Source organism: Gavia stellata, chromosome 6, assembly GCF_030936135.1.
Source record: "Gavia stellata isolate bGavSte3 chromosome 6, bGavSte3.hap2, whole genome shotgun sequence".
Taxonomy (NCBI): Eukaryota; Metazoa; Chordata; class Aves; order Gaviiformes; family Gaviidae; genus Gavia; species Gavia stellata.
This window is the reverse complement of record NC_082599.1, coordinates 33,012,286-33,027,065: the sequence shown is the minus strand read 5'-3', so window position 1 is coordinate 33,027,065 and position 14,780 is coordinate 33,012,286.

Sequence of the window (14,780 nt, the reverse complement as noted above, 5' to 3'; positions counted from 1 at the left end):
TGAGATACTCAGAATAATGACTTACTTGCTCTACATGTTTTTCCAAAAAGTTCTCATTATACTTCTATAATAAAAATACTTAATTTGCTTATACATGGATACGCAGTTGCCACAAGATAATGTGATCTTATAGTATGTGGTAACAGAACATGAAAATAGGGGAAAACACAGATCTTCGGTTTTTACTGACAAAGGTGGTAGGTCAGAACAGAAGGTTATTCATTTTGTAAACCACCAGGACTGCAGATGCCTAGAGGAGTTCATCTGACCCATAGAGTAACACCTTTTATTCCCTAAAGTACTTCAGAGGCCTCCTAGTGCATTTGAGTATGTCCATGCTTCAACCCCACAGCACAGGTAGAGGGGATTGTCATTGTATTGCTTTAGAGACCACATTATAGAAACGTAAGTTTGCTTTGGATAATGAAGTTCAGATTAAACCTGTTTTAAAATGTAACCTGTCTCTGTCCACATTGCTGAGCCCCTTTATATGGGCTTGGATGCTCTCTAGTCTACTCTCGCACATTCTCCATGCTCTCTGGGGAAAATCTGGTGGGAAGAGTTTTATCACAGTCTAGCAAGTGACACTTGGACAATAATTAGGTGATGGGCTAAATCATTCTACCATTTATTTTTTTTTTTTACTTCCCAATGATTTCAGTAGGGCTTTACTGAAAAATTGATAGCACAATGGCTCTTTGTAACTTAACCTATTGTTCAATAGCTGTGAAAGATGCAACATGCTAAAACCAACGTCTAATATGTCTCTATATATTATAATAGTAAGATTTTTGTTCCATGCAATGTCCCAAATATTTTAAGTAAAATCTGTTTTCATTTTCATACAGATAATTTAAACTACTTGCATATTAATCTCAGCTTTGTTGTCTTATTGACGCCTGATTTAATGTTGAGTGTGTTTCACTGCATCTCCCTGACAAGGCCTGCATTTTTACAGCACATTTATTTAGTGTAAAAAGAAAAATATTTAACAATGAAAAATAAAATAGCAAGATTGCACTCACCACTTTTTTGAAAAAATGGATACAATATACACCATTAGAGTGTGGTGCTCACACAGTACTTTACTGTCTTCTATAATTAACTACTTATCAAAGGTACTGGGCTTTTCCACAAAAGGTATTTTTAAAAACTGCATCTTCATTTTATTGAATCAACTAATTTATGTTGGAAGGGATCTCTGGAGGTCATCTAGTCCAACTGCCCAAAGAAGGCAGATCCTACTACAAAATTATTTTCCATCTGACATGTTCGTACAGTTCTGTGTACCTACAGAACATGAATCAAAAAATAAGAGAATTATCTGGGGCAAATTTAAAATTGCCTATGTTATACTAATGCTACACAGAAACTAGTACAATTAACTTGCTTTTGAGGTTGTAAATAAATTTCATTTGGAAAGGTGTGAAGTAAATGCAAAATATTGTAGAAAAATGCATATTTCCTTTTTTCTTCTTGTTACAGGAAATATTTTATTAGTGTTTATCAGGTGAAACCAGAAGCCTGAGGAAAGATCAGTAGGATATCCCACCTGCATTCCAACTATTGCTCCAGAAGAGTGCAGGTCTCCCTTAGGTCCAGTAGCTGCAAGCCCTGTGCAGATGTTTCAAATACTCCACGCTGTCTAAAGCATTCAGGAATTTGAATGACTTCTCTCATTCATACTATTAATCTTGCTGACGGCACTGACAACATCGCAGTCACCCTAACGAGTTCAGAAGCAGAATTTTGGGAGAATGTTTTTTTTCCAATAAATAATACAAGCTTGACCCTATATGTAAACAGTTCAGACTATTTTCAGTTTGAAGCTAGTGATTAACTTGAATGGTTAGACTACTGTCTGGGAAACAAGAGATTTAAATTCTTTAGTTTTTCTAGTATTATGTGTAATATAAATTAATATATGTACACAATGGTAAGTGGAAGAAGGCAAAACAGTCCACATGCAGCCTGTGGCAAAATTTTCCCAGCAGACTGCATCATATGGATGAACTAGCTCATTCAAATCCAGCTGCAGTCTGACTTGATATCTGAATACTACCCTGGAGAATAAAGAACACCACCACCACAAATGTCACAGGCCTGATGGAGAAGCGTTCCAACAGATACATAAATGCTCAGTCTTATTTTTCTATCAGCAAAATTTAGATGTATCATTCATTTCAACATTACCAACTCTTAACTTTGGCCATTCTGCGTGCTGGAGTGTTCCAGCAGTTCAGCTTCCAAGTCTGATTGACGGTCAGAAAATAAATTCTTGTCTGCTGCAGCTCTTTTATGGGTATGTAAACAACATTATGTCAAATGATCCTATTACTCTAGTCTCAGAAATTTACATCCTAATGTATCAAAATGTTGTATGTGAACTTCCACAATGGTTTGTATCTATCCTAACGTGTTTAAAAAATAAATAAATAAAAAAATCTCCATTGATCTCCATTGCTATGATCACATATGCTTTCCAGAGCATGATAACTGGAATTTTTGGTCCTCTATAAAGTGCAAGCTTGGAATGCCTGAGGCTTCATGGGAAGATATTTTAATAGAGAAGTTAATATAAGAGTGTCGCTGTTAGTCACATAAGTAAAACTTCCATATTCAGTACTTGAAATCAAGTAACTAACACTGTTGGTATTTTTCATAAAAACGTATTATGCATGTTTAAAACTTTTAATACTGCTTCTGACAAAATTGGCCACCTTAGCCTTTAACTAAAAGGATAATGTCTGCAGAGCTCTCTGCAAAGCTCTCTATATGTAGAAGTCAACACTGTTCTTGTTGATGTCTGATGGCCGTGTGCTTATTAATTGAGAGAAGTCATTGTCACTGGGCTGGTTTCACAACCTACAGATATTGACAAAAACCTTTAACTTCTCATTTTAAAATAATTTTTTAATTGTGATGGGTGCCAAAGTAATTTTCTGATGTAAACTTCTGGTATTCTGTCTTTTTAGTATGTTGGCAATGAGGCTATGTTTATATGGTGCAAGACTGTGCCATGCAGAGATGCACAAAAGCAGTTTTAAATTAATTACCTTGAGTATTGGAAGGTCTGCATCCATTGCTGGTCCCTAAACACTATGGAACACTGTGGAACCATCAGGGTTCAGGGAACGTGTGCAGAGAACATTCACAGTAACTACAACAACAAAGTGTAAAAAACCTAATTGTTCAGTTAATGCCATGAAGCTACAACATGGCAAATACATGTCCTGTAGTAAATTCATACTGTAATGTGAAATACATGCAAATGATTATATGCAAATACAAAATAAAACTAAAATCTGAAGAAGAGTTTGAGTTTATACACGTAAGAACTTGCACGGTGCATTGATTCAAGGGAATAGGAGTGCAATCAATACTAGAACTCTTAAAATTATTATTTTAATCATACAAAAAGTTTTAATTTATATAATACTGATCATGCATCTTAATCTAAATATGGGTTAAATTATGTTTATTGGCTACCTGGCATTGAAATTGTTTCTTCATGACTTCTGCCCTGGGAAAAACCCTGACAGATCTGTCTCACAGATTTGGTATTTTGGGATCCTGTAACTTCTGTTCAGTCTATCAAGGCTCTACTGACCTAAGCTGTGTGAATTAATTACTTCTACACTACGTTAGAATCATAGAATCATTTAGGTTGGAAAAGACCTTTTAAGATCATCAAGTCCAACTGTTAACCTAACCCTGCTAAGTCCATCACTAAACCATGTCCTTAAGCGCCTCATCCACACTTTTAAGTGGTTGAGGTAGTTGAGTCACCATACCCCCAGGGATGGTGACTCAACCACCTCCCTGGGCAACCTGTTCCAATGTCTGACAACCCATTCAGTGAAGAGTTTTTTCCTAATATCCAATCTAAACCTCCCCTGGTGCAACTTGAGGCCATTTCTTCTTGTCCTGTCACTCATCACTTGGGAGAAGAGACCAACACCCACCTCTCTGCAACCCCCTTTCAGGTAATTGTAGAGAGCGATAAGGTCTCCCCTCAGCCTCCTCTTCTCCAGACTGAACAACCCCAGTTCCCTCAGCCACTCCTCAGAAGACTTGTGCTCCAGACCCCTCACCAGCTTCGTTGCCCTTCTCTGGACACGCTCCAGCACCTCAATGTCCTTCTTGTAGTGAGGGGCCCAAAACTGAACACAGCATTCGAGGTGCGGCCTCACCAGTGCCGAGTACAGGGCCGTGATCACCTCCCTGCTCCTGCTGGCCACACTGTTTCTGATACAGGCCAGGATGCCGTTGGCCACCTTGGCCACCTGGGCACACTGCTGGCTCATATTCAGCCGGCTGTCAGTCAACACCCCCAGGTCCTTTTCTGCCAGGCAGTTTTCCAGCCACTCATCCCCAAGCCTGTAGCGTTGCATGGGGTTGTTGTGACCCAAGTGCAGGACCCGGCACTTGGCCTTGTTGAACCTCATACAATTGGCCTTAGCCCATCGATCCAGCCTGTCCAGATCTCTCTGCAGAGCCTTCCTACCCTCGAACAGATCAACACTCCCACCCAACTTGGTGTCATCTGCAAACTTGCTGAGGGAGCCCTCAATCCCCTCATCCAGATCATCGATAAATACATTAAACCAGACCGGCCCCAAAACTGAGCCCTGGGGAACACCACTTGTGACCAGCTGCCAACTGGATTTAACTCCATTCACCACAACCCTTTGGGCCCAGACATCCAGCCAGTTTTTTACCCAGCAAAGAGTGTGCCCATCCAAGCCATGAGCAGTCAGTTTCTCCAGGAGAATGCTGTGGGAAATGGTGTCAAAGGTTTTACTAAAGTCCTTTTACTAAAGGTAAACAACATTCACAGCCTTTCCCTCATCCACTAAGCAGGTCACCTTGTCATAGAAGCAGATCAGGTTAGTCAGGCCTTTCATAAACCCATGCTGACTGGGCCTGATCACCTGGTTGTTCTGTACGTGCCGTGCGGTGGCACTCAAGATGATCTGCTCTGTAATCTTCCCTGGCACTGAGGTCAGACTGACAGCCCTGTAGTTCCCCAGATCCTCCTTCTGGCCCTTCTTGTAGATGGGCGTCACATTTGCTAACCTCCAGTCCCCTGGGACCCCCCCAGTTAGCCAGGACAGCTGGCAGATGATGGAAGGTGGCTTGTTGAGCACTTCTGCCAGCTCCCTCAGTCCCCTTGGGTGGATCCCATCCGGTGCCATAGACTTGTGTTTGTCGAAGTGGTGTAGCAGGTCGCTAACCATTTCCCCTTGGGTTGTGGGGGTTTCATTCTGCTCCTTGTCCCTGTCTTCCAGCTCAGGGGGCTGGGTACCTGGAGAACAACTGGTCTTACTATTGACTGAGGCAAAGAAGGCATTAAGTACCTCAGCCTTTTCCTCATCCTTTGTCACTACGTTTACCCCCACGTCCAGTAAAAGATGAAGATTCTCCTCAGCCCTCCTTTTGTTGTTAATGTATTTATAGAAACATTTTTTGTTGCCTTTTACAGCAGAGGCCAGGTTAAGTCCTAGCAGGGCTTCGGCCCTTCTAATTTTCTCTCTGCAAAACCTCATGACATCCTTGTAGTCTTCCTGAGTGGTCTGCCCCTTCTTCCAAAGCTCATAAACTCTCCTTTTTTCCTGAGTGCCGTCCAAAGCTCTCTGCTGGTCTTCTTCCCGTCTGGCTCATCTTCCAGCACCTGGGGACAGCCTGCTCCTGCGCCTTTAAGACTTCCTTCTTGAAGAGTGTCCAGCCTTCCTGGACTCCTTTGCCTTTCAGGATTGCCTCCCAAGGGACTCTGTCCACCAGGCTCCTAAAGAGGCCAAAGTCAGCCCTCCTCAAGCCCAAGGTAGCAGTTCTGCTGACCCCCCTCCTTACTTCTCTGAGAATCAAAAACGCTGTCATTTCGTGATCGCTATGCCCAAGATGGCCTCCAACCGTCACATCCCCAACAAGTCCTTCTCTGTTCACAAACAACAGGTCCAGCGGGCACCTTTCCTACTTGGCTCACCCACCAGCTGTGTCAGGAAGTTATCTTCCACACACTGTAGGAACCTCTGAGACTGTTTCCTCTCTGCTGTATTATATCTCCAGTTACTACGACTATTCTTATTCTCTAATGATTACCATATACTCAGTACTGTACCTAAACTGAAGGTACTAAAACGTAGCTAAAGCTACTGAAAAAGTTAGGATCAAATGACTTCTGGACACTGTAGCAGTGTATCAAAGACAATTAATGGATTAGTTCTCAATTGTCTCTTGAACCTGTGTACATGGCAAAAGCCACCACTACAACACTGTCCTGCACAGGAAATAGGATCTAGGCCTGGAACAGACCTTCTAGATCAAGTCCACTATTTTCCTCTTTCATTCATATAATCACATTCATAACTTTGTTATGTTATAGCAGCAGAATGAAAATAGCATAATTATGTTTCACAACTGCTTCTGATTCTGTTTCTTTCTTGCTTTCATGCTTGAGAAAAAGGGAGCAGGTAACATTGAATGATGAAGGGCTGGAGAAGGTGCTTGAAGAACACCTTCATAAACTGCAAGATTCTCACAAACTACATAGTTGTGATTGACTTTTGAGGTTTTTCTACAGATGGTAGGCATGATGATTTCACTGTCACGTAGGAACAGTTTAATATATTCAGATTAAAGTTTTCTTATGCCCATGCTCTCATTTTTCACATTATTATTTTGCAATGATATGTAGAGGCATGGTATGTGTACTTATATGTATTGTCATTATTTAGGCCTATGACTAGCAAAGATATGTGTTCAAGTTCACAAAACTGTACTGGGGAGAAAAATACTTTTTTATGTTTGTAAAAGTGGTAGGAAACTCAAACAAGTAACAGTCATTGTAGCAGAGCACAATTTGAATCCAATATGGACTCTTTGGAACTGTCAAACGCAGAGGAATTACTCAAACTATGTAAATTATAAAGAACTTTTAGGTAACTACTTGGACTTCTAGGTACACTGGTACCTTTGAGAATTTGGCTTTTATGCCTGTCAGGCTGAGTTTGTGATTTCCTTTTAAAAAGATGTGTGCAGTTATAAAATCCCATATGGGTAGAGCCCACTTCCACTTCTACAGAAATATCTGTGTTTTTAAAATAAAGTGATAGATGTGTTCTGTAAAGTGTACCAGCAGACCTTAAAAGCAATTGTCATCTTAGAGAACTGTTCTACCTTCATATAGTTCAATGTATAAACACTGCTTTAATCCATAATACAGCTTTTTCCTCTTGTAAATATATTTGGTAATCGCTCCAACATCACAGTAAGCTAGCTTTTGGCGAGTTCTAGGGCTTTTTTTAATAGCAAAGAGTAGTACTTCATAACTGTACAATTTCTAAGCACCAGCTGAAGTATTTTCAATCCGTTTAACTTATTTATATTTCCCAGGGCTCCCATTAGTTTGATTCCTTCTTAGACAAATGTTTTCAGTAGCTGCGGGTGTCAGAGCGACCTGATTATTTGCCTTGAGGAAACAGAAGATTTGCTGGTAGTTAAAGGCTATTGATACAAGGAAGCTCCCTGTTTTGCGCGTCTGCGTATTGATGAGTAGGAATAACTTTCCATTAAAAGGTGTATATCTGATGTGATAAAAAAAAATTCTAGTCACACACGCATGCATACATAGCATTGGCTTTTGTTATTTTAGCTCATTGAAGGTGATAAGAAGATTTTCACCTGAAAAATACTACTCAAATATACTGTTTTGTTAAAGCCAAACTTTTTTAGGAAGTCCTAGTGATCCAGGAAACTTACGTAACTTCAGAATGGAAAGGAGAATTGTAAGAGCTGAACTTTTGGGTTTAAAAAACACTACTTTGAAACAAAGCATTTCACATAATATTTAAAATACTCTCTTCACCAAGGACATAGTTCAGAATTTTGTAATACTTTTGCAAAATGGAGTGGATGCCTTTTAGTAATTTCTTTGTTTCCTTACTAACTTTTAGTAGGGACATAAGTTTGATCTTGCTTATTGTAATTCTGTTTTCCAGGACCATCACCATTTTGTCAGACAATTCAGAATACTGCTGGGGTTTAGTTGCCTTCAAATTATTCTATCTCAAAATTCTCTTCCCTGGTTACAACACAAAAGCATAGATTAAATTTAAGATGGAATGCTGTAATATTTAGTATTGATTCAATTTACGGTGTAAGATATATAAAAACCACCCTGGTTAAACTAGTCCACATAATCAAGAAGAAATTAGTGTACCTAGAAGGATAACCGTAAGCCTCGATTTCCCCAATTTTTTAAATCAAAGCAAAGACCATATATTCCATGAAATTCATGCCAAACTATATATCACTATATTTACACAGTTTTGGTTCCCAATTTGATGCAGTTCAATTTTTCAGATTTTCAGAAATTAACAAACATCCATCCTTTGAAAATCCTCTAGTCCTTGTTACTTTCTAATTAATTCTTTATGTCCAGGAATTTAGTTTTTACACCCTGTTCCAGACTCCTCTGTCTGAACTGCAAATATGCCCAAGTGGGAAGAAAAAAGAGTCAGATTTCTAAGCTGAAAGTGTGAACCCAGCTTCAACAAATTGTATTCATTCTTCAACCTTAGTAACCAAGATCCCCAAGGCAAGAATACAGTAGCTTGGGATAAAATTAGGGATCTCTCAAAAAATTCTTCGCTGTTGCAGTTTCCCTTTGGTGCTCTGGGACAAAGTGCAGTTGTAGTAAGTTTTTTAAAAATCCTAAAAATTAATGTTTATCAATCTGATTGACTAAGAAAACTGACATGCTAGGCGTTTTGGAAGGTGACATTAGACACTTGCTTGTAACTCTAGATGTCTGAATAGCTTTTAAATCTAGTCCTTGGTTTCAGGTTGAAAGACAACAAAAAATGTACACCCTTTCTGAAACGACACTTTATATATGTAGGTGCCTTGGTTAAAATATTCTGTAGGGCCAGGAATAAAATACTGCCTAGTTTGCATTAGGATAGTTTTCTACAAGATTTTCGGTATCTGCCAGTGCATAGTTGGGAATTTACTGGAGTTGGATATATATCTGCAAGCTTTTTATACAGTACCATCTTAACTCTCAGAACGGTCTAAACCATGTACTATTAGAACATTAATAACTGCCAGTAAATCTTACGGTTTTTAATGCTAATGCTAGTAAGCAGCACTGACTATTTAATTCCTGGGTAGATGGGATTGTAGTTAAATACTGTTTATTCCCAAATAATCACTAGCAAAAAACCCCACCACAAATAAGAACAAGCTAAACTGCCATTTATTGCAACTGGCTTTCTGGGGTTTTTTTGGTTTTGTTTTTTTTCCCCTCTCTATTGCTGTGCTAACCACATACATAAACAGCTTTGGCATACAATGTGTGTGCTAAAATTAAACAGCACATCCTGAACAAGTTTCACTGATCTTCTCTCATACTGCCTAAAAGAACCAAAGAAGTCCCAGTTAATGCTTTAGAAATAGCTTCAACAAAGGTAGAAAGCAGTTCTGCAGAATTCTCACAGAACTTCAAAAATTACACAAATGAATATTTGGAACTGGTACCTGCGACATCCCACAGTAAAATTCCAAAATGGTGCTCAGTAACCTCAAAGCATCCTCAGTCACCTCGGCAAGGCAGTCAGACCTCACGGCCCTCGCAGAACAGCCAGTGTGGACAAGTGCCTTTGCAGCCCTCCTGACAACAACACAGCGTGACACTTCTATCCTCAATGCTCTGATTGCCTTCAGGGCTTCACTGGTGGTCTTTAAAGTTCTTAATTGTGCAGCTTCTCATTATACTCTGACTCTCAGCAGATGCATTTACGTCAGCGATCCAGTATCACGTATGTTGTATATGCCATTTTGTGTCACAAGGATAGTGGAGGAATGGTAGTCAAGAAGAAAGAAAAAATTTAAGTTGTGGAATCATAGAGACATGAAGGTAAGATAAAAAAAGCAGAAATAAGTGCCTCTGTCTTAACAATCCCTTTATGAAATGTAACTGTGTGAAAATTAGGGCAAAGCAATGCCTCCCTTCAGTGGCATTCTTCACATAGGAAAGATTATCTCCTTTTTATCTAACACTCAAAAGCAGAAGACCTTTATCTAGGTTTAAAAGGGAGACATATGAGTTATAAAACTTAGTATTGCTGTGTCTGACTCCTGGAAACCCTCTCACTTACAGAAATTCAGTATTTTGCCTGAACTTGCCATGCTCAATGCCCTGGAAAAATTAGGTGTCTAGAAGGGGATTAATTGAAATCAGTTTGCAGGGCAGATTGTAAACTAAGCTAGCCAACAGAAAATGCCATTTGCAGCTGTGACTTCCATGGGAGTTAGGTGCCCGTAGCCCAGTGCCCTTTTCCTTGGTTTGTGAAGAATGAAGAGAACATTCAGAGGTAATTTTTGGGCAGGGGCATTGTACTCAAAGGGACTCCCCTTGTCCCAGAGACTGTCCAGCATCAGCACAACGTACCAGTTGCATCAGTCTTTCTGTGTGCACTTTCTTCTGAGAAGGTCTTCTATGCCCCAAATTCAATGAGTACAGAGGGCCCCAAATCACTCCTCTGCCAGATTTGCAGCAGGAATTTCAATCTACGCCTTCCATGACCAAAATGTAACTGCTGGTCCACTGGATAGACTGCAAGGGTGAGGCTATTCCACTTACCTTTTTTTTTTTTTTTGCTTAAGTTTTATTGACAACAAAAACTTCCCTTAAAAAAAGGCAAGAGTGGCTGGTGCTGTCTTTGCCTTGGCCTGGGATAGCATGTTTGCCTTCTATTCAGGTGAAAGGTTGTTAAACTGTTCCCTCAAAGAAAGATCAATCATTTTAGGTCTCAAAACTGTTCTAGGATATCTAGATACTTACAGCTTTTTTGTAAGGCTGGCAACCAAAATTAATCTCATAGGTTTGTGTGAAGAGATACTTTCATCAATAAATTCTGAAGCTTTATACCGAGGAAATGATTTTTATCCATGTTTTACTCATGGAGAATTCAAAGCACAGCGTTCTGAAAGCACAGAATGGCAGCGATGGAAATAATAAAATTAAGATCTACTGACTCTCAACTCTATGCCCAATAGCAGAGCAATAAGAAAAAAAAAAAAGAAAGTGGAATTAAAAGAAAGTGGATTTAAAGATATTTTACTAAAATAGTTTTTAAAACCTTTAAAATTCTTAAATGCATGCAGGGAAGTTTGAGTCTGAGAAGAATTTTTTGAAGTGCCTGAAAATTGGTATGTTAAAAGTGATCCTACATTCCTGCTTGACTGGGACACTCACAGAATATAGTGATTGTTTCTATGTTCTATCAGAAATTTTGAAATAACTTTTTATTCCAAATTTTGACTGAAAAGCTGGATGTTTTCCAGAGAGAGAACATACTCTCCCTCAGCCTGTGCTTTGTCAAAATGACTCTGGTCACTCTTCCTGAAAGATGTCTCCATATTTAATACTAACTTTTGAGACAAACAATTTTTAAATGTTTTATTCTCTCAGCCTCACCAACTAAGAACCTCCTTTATACCTCATTTTGAGAGGGTATATAGCTTACTATAAGAACATACAAGAAAAACTGGAAGTTGAATTAAATCCAAGTCCATACTGTGAGAATGTATTTTCATAGTTATATGACAAAGACACAACTTATACAAATAAGCAATTTTAATTGAAAAATGCTGACAAAATCCTAACTATTTGGACTGTGCAATCTGTTTTTGATTTCGGACATAAAAGAGTCTTAATTTTATAGAAAAGATGTGATGGGACTATATATTATTCAAAGTTCTCAGTTGTCAATATAAATATTATGAGCTTGTTCAACAGTGAGGGGATTGTATTCATTTTGGCAATATTCAAAATGCAATCAACCATAGATTATGAATGCCTTTAGACACTGTGCAATGGTGCATAAAACCTATCAATTATCCTTTTTGGCTAGGCTTATCTGGCACTGAGACTGGAAACCTGTTCTATTGTGAATTGTATGCACCTCAAAAATAGATACAAACTATTTCCTTGTTTCTGTTTGCTTAATTAGTATACATGACATTCCTAGTCATACTGGGCATGGGAATTTTTACCATCCAATTTTCACATATGTGTCCTACTTCCATGAAATTTATCTAGGAATTAAATAAACCCAGTTTATCACTCTTTATAACCTTGTTGTATGTGTCTTCTTGTCTCAGTCTCATGTGGTACCTCACCATGTTATTAATCAACATGTGCAGCATGGAATTCACAGTTGTGCAGCATACCATATTTTTGTGGTATTTTGAGCTCCACATGAAAGTAAAGGACAGTTTCCCGAATAATTACTCAAATTATACCGCCGGTGTAGGTCAGTCTGGATCTTTGCCACCCCTGCTATTTGTAATCCTGATCAGAAATAGACAATCGTGCCAAACTGCATCCTGTCAATCTGCTCATATGAAACTCAGCAGCATCAAGGAATTTCCTTGAATGCTATACAGTGTCCTCCCACAGAGGAACAAAGGCACCAGAGAAAGATATTATACTCTCTGAGCTTCCTGCACATCACTTTGCTTTACTCAAAATGTCAAAAACCCTCTCTTCTTGGCTAAATAAGCCATTCGTTTAAGACTTGATTCCAATCAGTAATCTAGTTCAGCATTACCTTAAAAATGGCACATCCCATTTTATCACAACTGTGAGGCATGGAAGTTTTCTCCAAATTCCTTAGTGTACGTTGCATTTAGAGGATGCTCTCTTCAATCATACTATTACTGTCTTGACAGTTTAGTCATTGTTATTCATGAGGACTTCTTGATGCTTATCTGCAAGTTGTTCAAACTTGTCAAGAAGATCACATAGTGATGACCTTGAAATGAGAATGAATGAAGCCTTTGTGTTCTATAAATCAGTAACAGTCAGCACAATGCTTGTATTTTTCTCCTGGGAGAGAAGAAGTTAGTAACCTGTGGCCATAAGCTTCTGTACTTGTACATAATACTTGTTACTAATGCAAAATTAAACCTCTAACATATGAGGTGGAAAAAATACCCCTCAAATGAAAGTGAAAAGGGAAGTTTTCAAAACCAGTGTTCAGCCTAAGTTGCTAGAGCAGGAGATATCCTGAGTGTCTGAGAAGGCAATGAATACATATGATTCAGAGTCTTTGAGGAAAACTTTAAAGACATTCCAGAGGAGCCTAACATAATTAAAAGAGCTGTAGATAGATGAATGCATTAAAGGAATAACCAAATAGCACACTAGAGGAAAGTGTAAGTATTACTGGAGCACAGCTAAATATATTAGCCTGCTATAGCAAAAATAAGGTAGTCCTCAACATTTTAAATTTGCAGTTAATGAATAGCATTATATATAAAATAGTAGGCTGAAATTAGTAAGGAGAAAAACACAACTAGATACTCCAGAATTCATTTTTTTGAACCCTTAGGAATAAGCAAGAAGGAAAAGTAACCTGTCTTACTAGAAAAACAACTATCAGATTGATAATATGGAAACATTCAGTTTTCTTTTCACCTGTAAGGCAATTGGATCCCAGAATTTGCTGCGAAGCTCTCAAAAAAAATTAATAATGTCTTGGCATTCTGTGTAAGAACACGTAGCTCTAAGGGCAGCTTAAATGAATAAGGGATTGAGCAGCTACCTTATGAGGAGAGACTAAAAAGGTTGAGAGTCTTCAGTAGTGAAAGGAGAAGGCTGGGAAGAAAAGTGACAAAGGGTTATGAAGTCATGAAAGTAGTGGATAAGGTGAAGAGAGAACTTCTGTTCACTATCCTGTAATACGAGAACTTAAAAATAATAGAACATCAGCTTAAAACAGATAAAACAAAGCATTTCTTTAAACACAAGGTAGTGGACTTCTGGCACTCGCTATCACATGAGATTGTAGAGGCAAACTGTGTCAAGAGGTTCAAAAGGGGATTAGACAAATAGATGGACAATATCGCCATAGGGTAGGGATGTACCTCTGGCATCCCTAACACAACAATGTTGTTATCGTGGGAAGTGAAAGAGGAATGGACCTCTAAAAACAGCTGGGCTTGTTATTCTCTGTGAATAGCCTCTCCTATTGCCACTGCTGGAGACAGAACTGGGCTGGATAGACCATTGGTCTGACCCAGTAAAGCCTTTCTTACATTCTTAAAATTAAGAGCTCTATTTAAATGCAAACATCAATCTAATTGGCATTACTAATCCTAAAAGTGAATATGAAGCTTGAATAATTAAGTTTATTGTTAAAATAACTTAAGATATCAGTGTTACTTATCTTGGCCTCATAAAAGTCAAAATTGGGTGTGCCTAGTAAAAACAATTTCAGCAAATGGTGTCCTCTCTTTACAGGACTATGGCTGCTTTCTGAATTGTAAGAATTTGTGGTTACTTTGTTTCAAATATGAAGCTTGTACATTTTAAGATTCTATATTGTATCATATAAGGTGAGAGTACTACATGGTTGTATGTGCTTACAAATTTACAGCCAGGCTTAACCTAGAAACCAGCATACAGCGATGTATTGTTGTACTTGTTAGAAATACAGTGGTGCCAATAATATTTCCCAACACACTGCTTTATTTTTACATTTATGATGTAGAAAAGTCCAGGCTATAAAACTCATTTTGTTGGCATAAAAAGGGGATGATTGTGTGAGGTTTTGTTGAGGAAGAGCTCACAAAAAATTACTACATTTTCAGCACATCAGCTGTAATTATACACAGATGCAATTCTTTCTCTGTCTCCATTTCTTTTTAATTTTATAAAAGACACCCTATCTCTCTATTTTCTTGCTTCATGAGAAATATGAAAGTAGCAG